Below are 13,789 nucleotides of genomic sequence, written 5' to 3'. Positions count from 1 at the left end.
GGCTAATAATGAATACTCAGATTTGGGGGAGGAAAATGAATAGATGGGCGAGTTTTTGGTGCAGTGATTAAATGCAGTTTGGAAAACTCACATTGCATATTGGAGTGCCTGGGTTCAAGTCCTGGCTCCCTCTGCTTCTTATGTAGCTTCATACTGATGTGCACCCTGTGAGACAGCAGATTATGGCTCAAATACTTGGATCCTTGCCATTCACATGAGAGACTGGATGGAGTTCCAGGCTGTTGCCTTCAGCTTGGCCCAGCCTTGGCTGTTGGCATTTTGGAAATGAGCCAGCAGGTGGATTATCTCCCCATGTGTGTGTCTCTGTCTCTTTCTCTCTCTCTGTTTCAAAAAAAAAAAAAAAAAAAAAAATTAAGAACAATTTGAAAATAGTAAAAGTAAGTATATTAACTTTGCATGTGGAAAAATATATATATATATATTTCCAAGCGTGCTTATTTCTGATTTGTTGGTTAATATTTAGCATATTCATTCATTTGTCATTTGGTTTCTAATTTTTACAAAAAAATTTGCATGGGGGCTATAATACTCCACTGAGTGAAGAGAAGATGAATTTATTCTGATTTCCATAGCGTTGTTACAGGAGAATATTATGAATGTATATATACACCCATAATATGGTTTTGATTGCTATTTTACAACTGAATGGCTATGTGATCCTAGGCAATAATTTAATCTTAGAACTTTTCTTTATTAATAGAATGGTAATAATTCCTCTTAGATCATGAGTGCTTTGAAACTGAAATATTGCCAATGTGTGATAGAATTATTGCACTGGGAATTTGACATGACTTTATTTTCTAATCACACTTTACCTGACTCCTCAACTTTTTTTTTTTTTTTTTAAGGTTTTATTTATTTATTTGAGAGGTAGGGGTTACAGACAGTGAGTGGAAGAGAAAGAGAGAAAGGTCTTCCTTCCATTGGTTCACTCCCCAAATAGCCCCCATGGCTGGCGCTGTGCCGATCCAAAGCCAGGAGCCAGGAGCCAGGTACTTCTCCCTGGTCTCCCATGCAGGTGCAGGGGCCCAAGCGGCCTACTGCACCGTGGTGCCAGCCCCTGACTCCTCTTTTTACTTTTTTTTTATGTACCTTTTTTTCTTTTTTAGATTTACTTATTTTAAAGGGAGAGTTACAGAGAGCAGAAGCAGAGAGAGAGAGAGAGAGGTCTTCCATCTGCTGGTTCACTCCCAGATGGCTGCAACAGCTGGAGCTTTTGCACCGATCTGAAGCCAAGAGCCAAGAGCTTCTTCCAGGTCTTCCACAGGGGTTCAGGGGCCTAGGGAGTTGGGCCATCTTCTGCTTTCCCAGGCCACAGCAGAGAGCTGGATTGGAAATGGAGCAGCCGGGACTCAAAATGGTGTCCATTTGAGATATTGGTACCATAAGCGGCGGCTCTCTCTGCTATGCTACAGCTCTGCCCCCCCCCCCCTTTTTTTTTTATTTTTACAGGCAGAGTGGACAGTGAGAGAGAGAGACAGAGAGAAAGGTCTTCCTTTACCGTTGGTTCACCCTCCAATGGCCTCTGCGTCCTGATCTGAAGCCAGGAGCCAGATGCTTCTCCTGGTCTCCCATGTGTGTGCAGGGCCCAAGGACCTGGGCCATCCTCCACTGCACTCCTGGGTCACAGCAGAGAGCTGGCCTGGAAGAGGGGCAACCGGGACAGAATCCGGCACCCCAGCCGGGACTAGAACCCGTTGTGCCGGCACTGCAAGGCGGAGGATTAGCCTATTGAGCCACGGCGCTGGCCTCTGCCCCCCCCCCCCCTTTTTACTTCTAATTGAGGGTTTTGCTTTTTTTAGACTTCGTCCTCTACTCTGTGATTTATGTCAAAATTTTTTCCCTTGAAGAATGCATCTGTTCAGTTCCCTTCGTCAAGATAATTTTTGAATCTCTACCTTTCACAGCTCTCCTTTCCTTTGCAGTGCCTCTCAAATGTGAAGTCTGTGAATTTTTATTTTTATTAGAACCAACATCATGGTAGGTCTGCAATAAATTTAAAAACGACTTCTATGCAGTCACTGCTGATTGCTTTCAAATATTTGCTCATTTAACCCTTACTAACTGTGAGGTTGGTACTCCTATTAAATCACCATTTTACTGATGGGGAAAACAAGAGGGAGAGGGATTAAGTACTCATTAGGGGGCCAGTGCTGTGGTGTAGCGGCTGCTCCACTTCCGGTCCAGCTCTCTGCTATGGCCCGGGAAAGCAGTAGAAGATGGCCCAAGTCCTTGGGCCCCTGCACCCATGTGGAGACCCGGAGGAAACTCCTGGCTCCTGGATTCAGATCGGTGCAGCTCCAGTCGTTGCAGCCAACTGGGGAGTGAACCAGTGGATGGAAGTCCCTCTCTCTGTAACTCTTTCAAGTAAATAAGTAAATCTTTAATTAAAAAAAAAAAAAAAAAAGTGCTCTTCTCTTAGTTCCAGGTCACAGAACTAAGAAATGATGAAGCCAGGACTCAGCCCCATGCAGTATGGCCATTTGGGAAGGGAACCAATGGGAGGAAGATCTTTTTATTTCTTTATTTTAAAGGTTTTTTATTTGAAAGGCAGAGTTAGAGGGAAAGACAGCGAGAGATCTTCCATCTCTTGGTTCACTCCCCAAATGGCTACAATGATTGGGGCAGGGCCAGGCCAAAGCCAGGAGCTTCTTCTGGGTCTGTGACATGGGTACAGGGGTGCAAGCACTTGGGACACCTGTTATTGCTTTCTCAGGTGCATTAGCAAGGAGCTGAATCTGAAGTGGAGCAGCTGGGATTCGAACCAGCACCCATATGGGATGCTAGCACTATAGGCAGCAGCATAACTTGCTATGCCACAGTGCCTGGCCCTGGAAGATCACTTTTTTTTTTCTCTCTTTTCTCTGTCACTATGCCTTTCAAATAAATAAATCTTTTAAAAAGAACTTACCTAGGAGCTAACCTTTTGAAAGCATAGCTAGTTAAGCCGTCGCCTGCAGTGTCAGATCCCATATAGGTTCCAGTTCACTTCCTGAGTGCTCCACTTCTGATCCAGATCCCTACTAATGTGCCTGAGGAAGCAGCAGAAGATGGCCCAACTTGAACCCCTGCACCCACTTGGGAGACCTGGAATAAGCTCCTGGCTCCTGGCTTCATTCTGGCCCAGTTCTGGCCATTGCAACAATTTGGGTAAGTGAACCGGTGGATGGAATATCTTCCTCTGCCTCTCCCTCCCTCTCTCTGACTCTGCCTTTCAAATAAAATTAATAAATCTTTGAAAAAGTTGTCTATTTTCTTGCATAAAAGTAACTTCCTTAACAGCTTCATAGTATTACACTATATCAATGTTCCTTAATTTAACCAGTCCATTGTAGACTTTGTTCTTACAAATAATGCCATGAAAATGTATTGTAGGATATATTCCTAGATATGGAATTGCATCCTGTCTCTTTAGAAATAATTCTGGTTTCCAGTCTGACCAGCAACATGTGTGAGTTTCTAGTTCCCCTCAGCCTCTCCTCTTCTCCAGTTACTCGTCATCTAAAAAATGGCATCTCTTAAGAGAGGGAGCTTTTGTGTGTTTTAGAGCCGTTTGAATATTTTTTGTCCTGTGAATGGTCCCTACCCTTTTCTTATTATAGGGCAGGGAATGGGTTTGATCTCTTACTGATTTATAGAAATTCTTTAACGTACTAAAGAGATTCTCTCATGTCTTTAATACAAATACGTGCAGCTCACACATCACATTAACAGTATTTATTGTTGTTCCCTATACACATCCATATCTGTGGTATTTTGTCACCCATGATTCCTTTTTCCTCTTAACTGCTCTGGTACTTACTCTTGTATGGGACTTGTCATTATACTCATAGACCTTTACTTTCTGTGAGTATATTTTTTATGAGAGGATGGAGATGTTTTCTGTTTTCTAAGAGTTTGCCACAATATTGCATCATTCATGTGCTGAGCATGTGAGAAGTGTTCACTGAATGAGCTATGGTGATCAAACAGTTGTAGTAGTGCAGTATTTCTGTACTGAGGGGGCGGGGCTTCTTAATTGTAGTTTGTTGTTGTTGTTGACAGGCAGAGTGGACAGTAAGAGAGACAGAAAGTCTTCCTTTTCCGTTGGTTCACCCCCAATGGCCGCTGCAGCCGGCGCACCATGCTAATCTGAAGCCAGGAGCCAGGTGCTTCTCCTGGTCTACCATGCGTGTGCAGGGCCCAAGGACCTGGGCCATCCTCCGCTGTACTCCCGGGCCACAGCAGGGAGCTGGACTGGAAGAGGAGCAACCGGGACAGAATCTGGTGCCCTGACCAGGACTAGAACCCGGTATGCCGGTGCCACAGGCAGAGGATTAGCCAAGTGAGCCGCGGCGCCGGCCCTTAATTGCAGTTAACATTAGCTGAGCACTTACATTGCAGAATTTGTACTCGTGGAACCTGCAGTCATCACAATGGTCCACTGAATTGAGCTTTTCCTACCTATTTGACAAAGGAAACTAAAGCTTAGAAATAAAGTAACTGGATGTAAATACAACGAATAAGTGACAGGGTTAGGGTTTAAATCTGGGGTCCTTTAGTATGACACCAAAAATTATTTTCATATATTGTCCTTTCTCCTGCTTACAAACCTTTAGTAACTTACTGGGTCAAATCTAAATTCTTTTTTTAAAAAAATTATTTACAACTTACTTTCATTTTATTTGAAAGAGAGAGAAAGAGATACAGATACAGAGAGATCTTCCGTCATCTGAATCCCTCTTTGGCTCAACTCTTTCATAGTCTTGGGGTTTTTACCTACAATTGCCTTATCCTATTTTTCAACCATTGGTAAAATCCATAAAGCTAATTTTCTATGATTCCATGTCTCTTTATCCACTTTTATTCCCAACTGTCATTCTGAATTCATGCTAGGCTACTTTCTTACCTATCCATTTTCTAATTCGTTTTGCTATTTTAAACTAAAATTTCACCTGCAGTTTTAGGAGATAAATTTTGTGGGTAAAAGGAATTTATCTCAATGCAGACTGTCAGGAAGCATACTACTTTTGGAAAATGTGTATATAAAAATAGATTTAGAATGTAAACTTTTTTACATGAATATTTGCACTTTTGGTTGTATTTTTATTTTTAATATACAGAGTTCCTCCAAATAATATGAAGTCTTAAGGACAGGAAACTATGTAGGAAAACACTTCTGGATGAAGACACACATAGTGCTTGATGTGAGGATTACTGGTCTTTTTAACTTTTTGTTAAGATAGTATGTATGAGAAGACTTTTTAAAAAAAGATTTATTTAAAAAAAAAAAAAAAACATTTGAAAGGCAGAGTTACGGACAGGAGGGGAGAGAGAGAAAGCAAGAGAGAGTGGATTCCTCCATCTGCTGGTTCATTCCCCAAATGACCCCAAAGGCCGGGGCTGGACCACACTGAAGTCAGGAGCCAGAAGACCCACTGGATCTCCCAAGTGGGTGCAAGAGCCCAACCATTTAGGCCATCTTCCACTGATTTCCCAGGTGCATTAGCAGGGAGCTGGATCAGAAGTGGAGCAGCTGTGACTCAAATTTTGTCACCTATATGGGATGCCAGCCTTGTAGGTAGATGCTTAACCTGCTATGCTGACTCCATGAGGAAACTCAATGCTGTATCGAAAAATGGAATTAAAAGACAAATTCAGGTACCAGTGCTGTGGCATAGCATGTTAAGCTGTCACCTGCAACATGGGCATCCCATATGGGTGCTGGTTAAACTCTAGGCTGTCAGAGAAGAATGTAGTGATTTGTTCTGAGGTGGGGCTCTCAGAATTCCCAGTTTGTGGCTGCACCAAAGGTCTTGTTGCATACCGAGCTGGGAGACACTAGGATAGGGTTGTGGGCAAGGATGACAATAATGGGTTCAGTGATGTGTGCTTTAAAATGAGAGACTGAAGCGCCTAAATGTTGCTGGGGTGGGTCCAGTAGAGAGTTAAGAGAGAGAAGAGAAGGTTGAATTAATACAGAATGAGATTCAGAAGCAAGTGGAATCTAGAATTGCAGTAGGACTTCTGCTTGACAGATGGGTCCCTCTCTGACCTGAGAGATTTGCTGGATTGACTCATTAAAATTCATTATTAAATTTCTTATATCACTGTTCTTAGATTCCTAGTAGATGATGAAGGAAAGTTGTGACTTAGGTTTTTTTTTTTTAATATTTATTTATTTGAAAGAATTACACAGAGAGAGGAGAGGCAGAGAGAGAGAGAAAGTCTTCCATCTGATGGTTCACTCCCCAGATGGCTGCAATGGCCAGAGCTGCACAGATCAGAAGCCAGGAGCCAGGAGTTTCTTCCAGGTCTCCCATGTGGGTGCAGGGGCCCAAGGACTTGAGCCATCTGCTGCTGCTTTCCCAGGCCATAGCAGAGAGCTGGATCAGAAGAGGAGAAGCCGGGACTAGAACCAGTGCCCATATGGGATGCTGGCCCTGACTTAGTTTTATCTTAGGGCTATTTCCCCAAATCCCAGCTAGAGCTGGGCCAGACCAGATTGAAGCCAGGAACTCCACTGGAGTCTCACCTGGGTGGCAGGGGCCCAAGTACTTGGGCTATCTTCCACTACCTCCTCAGGTACATTTACCAGGGGCTGGGTTGAGTTGTAGCAGCTGGGACTTGAATGAGTGCTTTGATAAAGGACGCTAGCATGGCAAGTGGCAGCATAACTTGCTGTGCCACAATGCTGACCCCAAGTACCCAGACTTGATAATTAGTTACTAATATTTTCTGGATTAGTATGGATGAGGTAGTTTCCATAAATGGTCTTCAGCCTCTGGATTGTCATGTGTGTTCACTGATCTTTTCATTTGATCGTTCCGTCTACTTCAGTGGCTCTCAGCTCTCTATAGGCGCGTTAGAATGACCTGTATGCTTTTAATAAAAATATTGTCTACTCTAGATGGGTCAAGGGCATGGATATTTTGTCACCACAATGAGATGTTGCTAATGTACAGCCAAGGTTGGAAACCATAGCCTATTTCTTGTACTTAGATTTACAAATCTGAGATGTGTTACTATAAGCTTTTTCTCTGTGTGGCAAAACCCCTTTCCTAAAACTAGCTATTTTTGGAAAGTATGCATGTAATAATTTAGGACAAATACTTGTATACAAAACCTGTGATCTTTAGTTGGGTATTTTTGCTATCATAATTTGTGTAGCTTTGAGTGGTTTTTAGTTTGCTCATTTTCCCCTTGTGCTTCTGTCTAATGTATTTCACATAAACGTCAGGGGACCGTGTCTTCCCAGCATCTATCACAGTCCCATCTATTTGATGGCAGATATTCTTTATCGATTTGGAATTTCTTAACCTTGTAATTCTATTTTGTTTTAGCTCCAAATAGTATTACCTATTCTAATATATATATATTTCCACATCTGTACTCCAAAATGGTGGGATTCTCCAGATATCCAAAATCCAGACCATGATTAAACTAAAAAGATATTAAAAGGTAGCAATACACTTCAAAAATTTCTCAAGGTACTGCTGAGTCAAATGTTTTAATAATCAAACGCTTAACAACATGTTTATGAAAAATCTAGACTAGCAAGCAACTTAATCAAAAATCAATGCCAGCGCCGCGGCTCACTAGGCTAATCCTCCACCTTGCGGCGCCGGCACACTTGGGTTCGAGTCCCGGTTGGGGTGCCGGATTCTTTCCCGGTTGCCCCTCTTCCAGGCCAGCTCTCTGCTGTGGCCCGGGAGTACAGTGGAGGATGGCCCAAGTGCTTGGGCCCTGCACCCCATGGGAGACCAGGATAAGTACCTGGCTCCTGCCATCGAATCAGCGCGGTGCGCTGGCCGCAGTGGCCATTGGAGGGTGAACCAACGGCAAAGGAAGACCTGTCTCTCTCTCTCTCACTGTCCACTCTGCCTGTCAAAAAAAAAAAAAAAAAAAAAATCAAGCAGCCGGCACTATGGCATAGCGGGTAAAGCTGCCGCCTGCACCACTGGTGCCATGGGCACCAGTTTCAGTCCCAGCTGTTAAATTTCCAGTCCACCTCTCTGCTATGGCCTGGGAAAGCAGTGGAGGATGGCTCAAGTCCTTGGGCCCCTGCACCGGCGTGGGAGACCTGAAGGAAACTCCTGGCTTCAGATAGGCACAGCTCTGGCCATTGTGGCCAATTGGGGAGTGAACAAGCAGATGGAAGACCTCTCTCTCTCTGCCTCTCCTTCTCTCTCTCTCTGTAACTCTTTCAAATAAATAAATAAGTCCTTTTAAAAAATCAATCAGATATGTGTAAGGATGAAGAAGCCATTGATAATTGTAATAAGCTTGCATTGTTTAGTATCTTATAAATTGCAATTTCTATAATTAGATAAACACAGAAGCACCTTGGTCTATAAATGTTGGTTTGTGTGTCTAACATGTTTACTGTACATTTATAAATTCTCCAAAAGGGAAGTATTAATCTGAAATGCTAGAAACAAAAATGCTATCAGTAGAAAGGGAGGTCTTTTACTCTATTTTTTAACAGGTTATAACTGTTATTTCTCTTCACCTATGCCAAAGGAATGCATAGGATGTGTTTGTGTTTTTGTTTATATGTATAACATCCTTTTTAGCACTATAGGGGAATGCTGTTGACTACTTAATTTCAGATGCCTGCATTTTCAAAACAATGAAGACGTATCACTGACCATAAAATGGAAATGGCAACCATTCAGGGGAGTTGAACGTTTATTGTGTCATTTAGTCTACAGAGGCAATCTCATTATTAAAGTAAATATAGCCAGTTTATGTGCATATGTGAATACAGGTATCTATAATGTACATTACAATTTGTAACCATCAAGTACACAAGTGTAATGGATATTTTAGCTTATTTTCAATATAAGCTTATATAAAGCAAAGATTCTGTGTTCATGTACTCTCCAAGGAATGGTTTCAGTTTTAGCTGAAGATTTTAAAGTTGTTTATGATATTTACTCTTGTTTTGCAGATGAATTACTGAAGAAAAAGTAAGAAAACAAATTGGGTTCTATATCCACTATTTAGATTTCAGATTTCCATGCGTGTTATAGGTTTCTCCATGAAAGAAAGAAGTCTCATGGAGTTAAGGCTTTCTGGTTTGTAGCTCTCAAAATTGTGCAAGAGCTCTCCAGTGTAATATCTTTGTGATATGTATAGGCCTAACGATTTTTCATAAGGAAGTCTAAAATAATATATAAATGTTTAAGCTCTACAAAATCAATATTAGTAAACCAAATCACTTTACAGAAAAATCTTGCACAATAAAAGAAATTTAGAAATAAAGATACCCTGATTTTCAAGTTAAAAGGAGGCTTGTCTCCTGTGTAGTAACTGGGTTTGGGGGTTGGTAGACATGGTAGGGAACAGAGGAGAATTACAATCCCTGAGTCCAGAGCTCTGACTCCCTCCCTTCTTAACTTAAATGAACACATGTCTACTTGAATAAACAATATTCATTATTTCTGGGGATTGGCATTGTGGCACACCAGTTAAGCCGCTGCTTGCAATGCCAGTATCCCATAAGAGCACTGATTCTAGTCCCAGCTGGTCCACTTCTGATCCAGCTCTCTGCTAATGCACCTGTGAAAGCAGTGGCAGATGACCCAAGTACTTGGGCCCCAGCCAGCCATATGAGAAACCTGGATGGAATCCCTGGCTCTTTGGCCTGGTGCAGCCCTAACTCTTGCAGCCATTTAGAGAGTAAACCAGCAGATGGAAAATATTCCTCTCACCTCCCCCCACCTCTGTGTGTGTGTGTGTGTGTGTGTGTGTGTCCATCTCTTTGTAATTCTGACCTTCAAATAAAGAAGCTAAATCTTTAAAAAGTATTCATTATTTCTAATCAGCATCATATGGCTGTATTACTCTAAAATTAGATCTATCTCAATAATACAGTCCACAAGTCAAATGAATTATTACAGAAAAAATTCCCAGCTACAATCATTTCTTGGGGCCAGCACTGTGGCATAGTGGGCTAAGCCTCTGCCTGCAGTGCCAGCATCCATATGGGCACTGGTTTGAGTCCTGGCTAGCCAGCCTCTGTTCCAGCTCTCTGCTACTGGCCCTGGAAGACAGTGGAAGATGGCCCAAGTACTTGGGCTCCTGTCCCTTTGTGGGAGACCTGGGAGAAGCTCCTGGCTTTGGATCGGCTTTCTTCCAGCCATTGTGACCATTTGGAGAGTGAACCAGCAAATGGAAGACCTTTCACTCTGTCTCTCCCTCATACTGTCTGTAACTCTACCTCTCAAAATCTTTTTAAAAATCTTCTTTAAAAATATTTATTTATTTATTTGAAAGGCAGAGCAACAGAGGGCGGGGGTGGGGGGAGAGAGAGATCTTCCATACTCTGGTTCACTTCTCAAATGGCTGCAAAAGTCAGGGGTGGGCCAAGCCAAAGCCAGGAGCCAAGAACTTCATCCAGGTCTCCTATGTGAGCCATCATATTTTGTTTCCCAAGCATATATTCAGGGAGCTGGAATGGGGAGCAGAGCAGCTGGAGCTCAGAGCAGCATTCCAAAAAGGGATGCTGGCATCATAAGTGGCAGCTTAACCGACTGCACCACAGCTGACCCACAGCTAAAATCTTTTTTTTAAAGATTAATTTAGGCCGGCGCCGTGGCTCACTAGGCTAATCCTCCGCCTTGCGGCGCTGGCACCCTGGGTTCTAGCCCTGGTCGGGGCGCTAGATTCTGTCCCGGTTGCCCCTCTTCCAGGCCAGCTCTCTGCTGTGGCCCAGGAGGGCAGTGGAAGATGGCCCAAGTCCTTGGGCCCTGCACCCCATGGGAGACCAGGAGAAGTACCTGGCTCCTGCCATCGGATCAGCGCCGGCCACAGCACGCCAGCCACGGTGGCCATTGGAGGGTGAACCAACGGCAAAGGAAGACCTTTCTCTCTCTCTCTCTCTCACTGTCCACTCTGCCTGTCAAAAAAAAAAAAAAAAAAGATTAATTTATTCATTTGAAAGTCAGGGTTATGGGTTGGTGGGGGGAGAGAGATCTTCCATCTGCTTGTTCACTCCCCAGTTGGTTGCAATGGGACAATGGGAGGCCAGTGCCACACACACTACATCTCAGTGACAGCCCTCCTGCCCCCACCAGCTAAAGTCTTATACTGAATAAATCTAGTCTCCTGAAAACCTGATCCAGAGAAATGGCTGCCCTTGCCAGCTTTATCCAGATCTACTATTATGTCCATCACCTGCATTTTTAAAAGGGACAAGGGATATAGGAGGGTTTTGGAATCATCTGGGGGCACGTTCATGATTCTTACCCACATGTGACCATGGTCTTACCCACATGTGACCATGGTTACAGTCATATGGTATAACTAGGCAATTAAAGCTTGGGTGAGCTGGAATTCTTGCATTCCTGTAAAATAATGCTGTCACTTTAATGGTTTGATAGAGCCACCTTCTCAGGAAGTACCTGTAGCATCTGGGACCAGGGTGCATGCTCAGACCCCACTCTGGTTGTATGTCCAGTTGAGGTACCTTCCTTCTAAAAAGAGGTGACAGGCAGGAGAGAGCTCTCTTTCCACTGTGGATCCCATTTAGGGGTGCTGCTCCGGTTTTCCCTCTTTCCACCATGGACTGGTCTCAGACCTCTCGTTTTCACTTAGAATTACCATTCTCAGTTTTTCTCATGTATAGGAAATACTTTGGCTCACTCATGTTGCATATTTCTCTGTATGGGGTGGCCCATAGCTCTGCATAAATATGTGTTTATTCTCTCACTGTTAAATAACTGCTGTTCCTATTAGCACACAATACTAGTCTCCGCTTAGTGTTTCTACTCTGTGGGAGACAAGAACTTGGATTGGAAATTCATATATTCACTGCCTATGTCCTTCACTCCTTGGGATAGTCCCAACTGTTGGAGATTGGCCTGCTGGAGAAACTGGTCATAGAGTGAGTGTACACAAGTAATAATACCATGATTTTACTAATCAGTAAAATACCATGTAAATTTAGGTTAGACAGTTTATATTCTATCTGGGTATAAATCAGGAGTAGATTCATATTTTAAAGCAAATTGAAGCAGAAGATTTGCTGTGTTATATGTTCACTAAAACTACAAGATAAACTGTCTAGCCATCAAGAAGTCATGAAATCCTAAATCACTATTAATGAGATGTTCTTTAATCATTGACAAATGATTTAATGATGCAAGATGTTTTGATCAGTCCAGAGAATTTCCACACATAAGCATGAAACGTAAGACACAGTGACTTTTATTAAATTATAAGTCAATGATATATGAGTAGATGCACTGAATTCCTTACAATAATAAACCATATGTTTTTCTAAGGATTCCTAGCATCTTCCTTACAATTACTGAAGTATTTCTGATATTTGTATGAAAAAGAAGGAAAAGTAAAATTTAAATTGTTTACTTGGACCTTTTTACTTTAGTTATATAAATAATATGCTAAAGGAAAGACAGTTTTTCTAGGAAAAGAATCTTGTGACCTTTTCAACTTTTGTTATTTCAACAAGATCAATAAGATTTATCCCAGTAACATGTTGTTATACTCTTGTTTCTCTTCAGATCGTATAAATCTTTCGCCTTTTACTAAAGATTTCTGTGGAGAGGAACAATTCTGAGTCTTTACCTAATTTTTTGAGGCCTTGCATTCTGCAAGGCTAATAAAAGTGTTCTAAAAACAAACAAGAAACACATATGTTGTTAATAAAATTGGGGTTGGCGCTGTGGCGGAGCAGGTAAAGCCACCGCATGCAGTGGCAGCATCCCTTATGGGCGCCTGCCCGGCTGCTCCACTTCCAATCCAGCTCTCTGCTATGGCCTAGGAAAGCAGTGAAAGATAGCCCAAGTCCTTGGGCCTCTGCACCTGTGTGGGAGACCCGAAAGAAGCTCCTGGCTCCTGGCTTCGGATTGGCGCAGCTCTGGCCATTGCAGCCAGTTGGGGAGTGAACCATCGGATGGAAGACCTCTCTCTGCCTCTGCCTCTCCTTCTCTCTGTGTAACTCTCTGACTTTCAAGTAAATAAATATTTAAAAAAAATAAAATGTATGTTTCCCAAACTACTACTTTGACTATAGATTGTCTTACCTTATCCTATTTTTGATTTAATGCTTTCAACAATTAATTACATAATAACTATATACTTTTATAGTAATTATTTTATATACTTTTCATTTTCCCATAATAAGCATGCCAAAATTAGCTCTTGTTTTAGTTATTCAGAACATGAGCAACACCTTCTACCAATTCAGCTTCTTGGCATTCAGAGACCTGGTTGAGGGTTCAACTCTAGGCTAACTACTACCTGATTTAATCATTCTCCCCAATTTCCCATATGTAAAATATGCTTAATTACCATCTGTCTGATTTGTGTGAGACTCAACTTAGTATTTTAATTTTATTTGAAATTACGGAGAACTCTGATTTAGAAATCATCACAATTTTAAACCATGTACTATCTTCCTAAGGTACTCCCATGTGAATTTACCATGAAAATGCTTAAGACAATCTTCCTGATTACTTGAAAGGATTTGGTATTTGGAAGGAGCTTCAAGGTAGCTCAAGGTACCTTTTTCTGTCTGCAATAGGCATGGCTGTGTTTTGTAATAATAACAATTATAGCATGGCTACAACTCTGCAGAGTGTAAAGATGCTGGATGATGCTTATGGCCCAGTCATCTCTTCTCATGTGGATTGTTTAGAGTTAAGAATCTGATATATGGGACTCTTGCTGTGGCATAATGGGTGCCATTTTAAATGCTGGCTGCTCCACTTACAATTCAGCTCCCTGCTAATGCACCTGGGAAAGCAGTAGAAGATGGCCC

General features: G+C 42.2%; 1 non-coding gene across 1 annotated transcript; it reads left to right on the top strand.

The window, feature by feature from the left end:
* The first annotated feature begins 12,510 nt into the window (after positions 1-12,510).
* Positions 12,511-12,627, top strand: LOC127490822 (U5 spliceosomal RNA). The gene has a single exon (XR_007919219.1). It is a non-coding gene; the product is annotated as a U5 spliceosomal RNA (small nuclear RNA).
* The last annotated feature ends 1,162 nt before the right edge of the window (positions 12,628-13,789 follow it).

This window comes from Oryctolagus cuniculus, chromosome 6, assembly GCF_964237555.1.
Source record: "Oryctolagus cuniculus chromosome 6, mOryCun1.1, whole genome shotgun sequence".
NCBI classification, from domain to species: domain Eukaryota; kingdom Metazoa; phylum Chordata; class Mammalia; order Lagomorpha; family Leporidae; genus Oryctolagus; species Oryctolagus cuniculus.
This window is presented reverse-complemented; position numbering and strand designations above follow the sequence as displayed.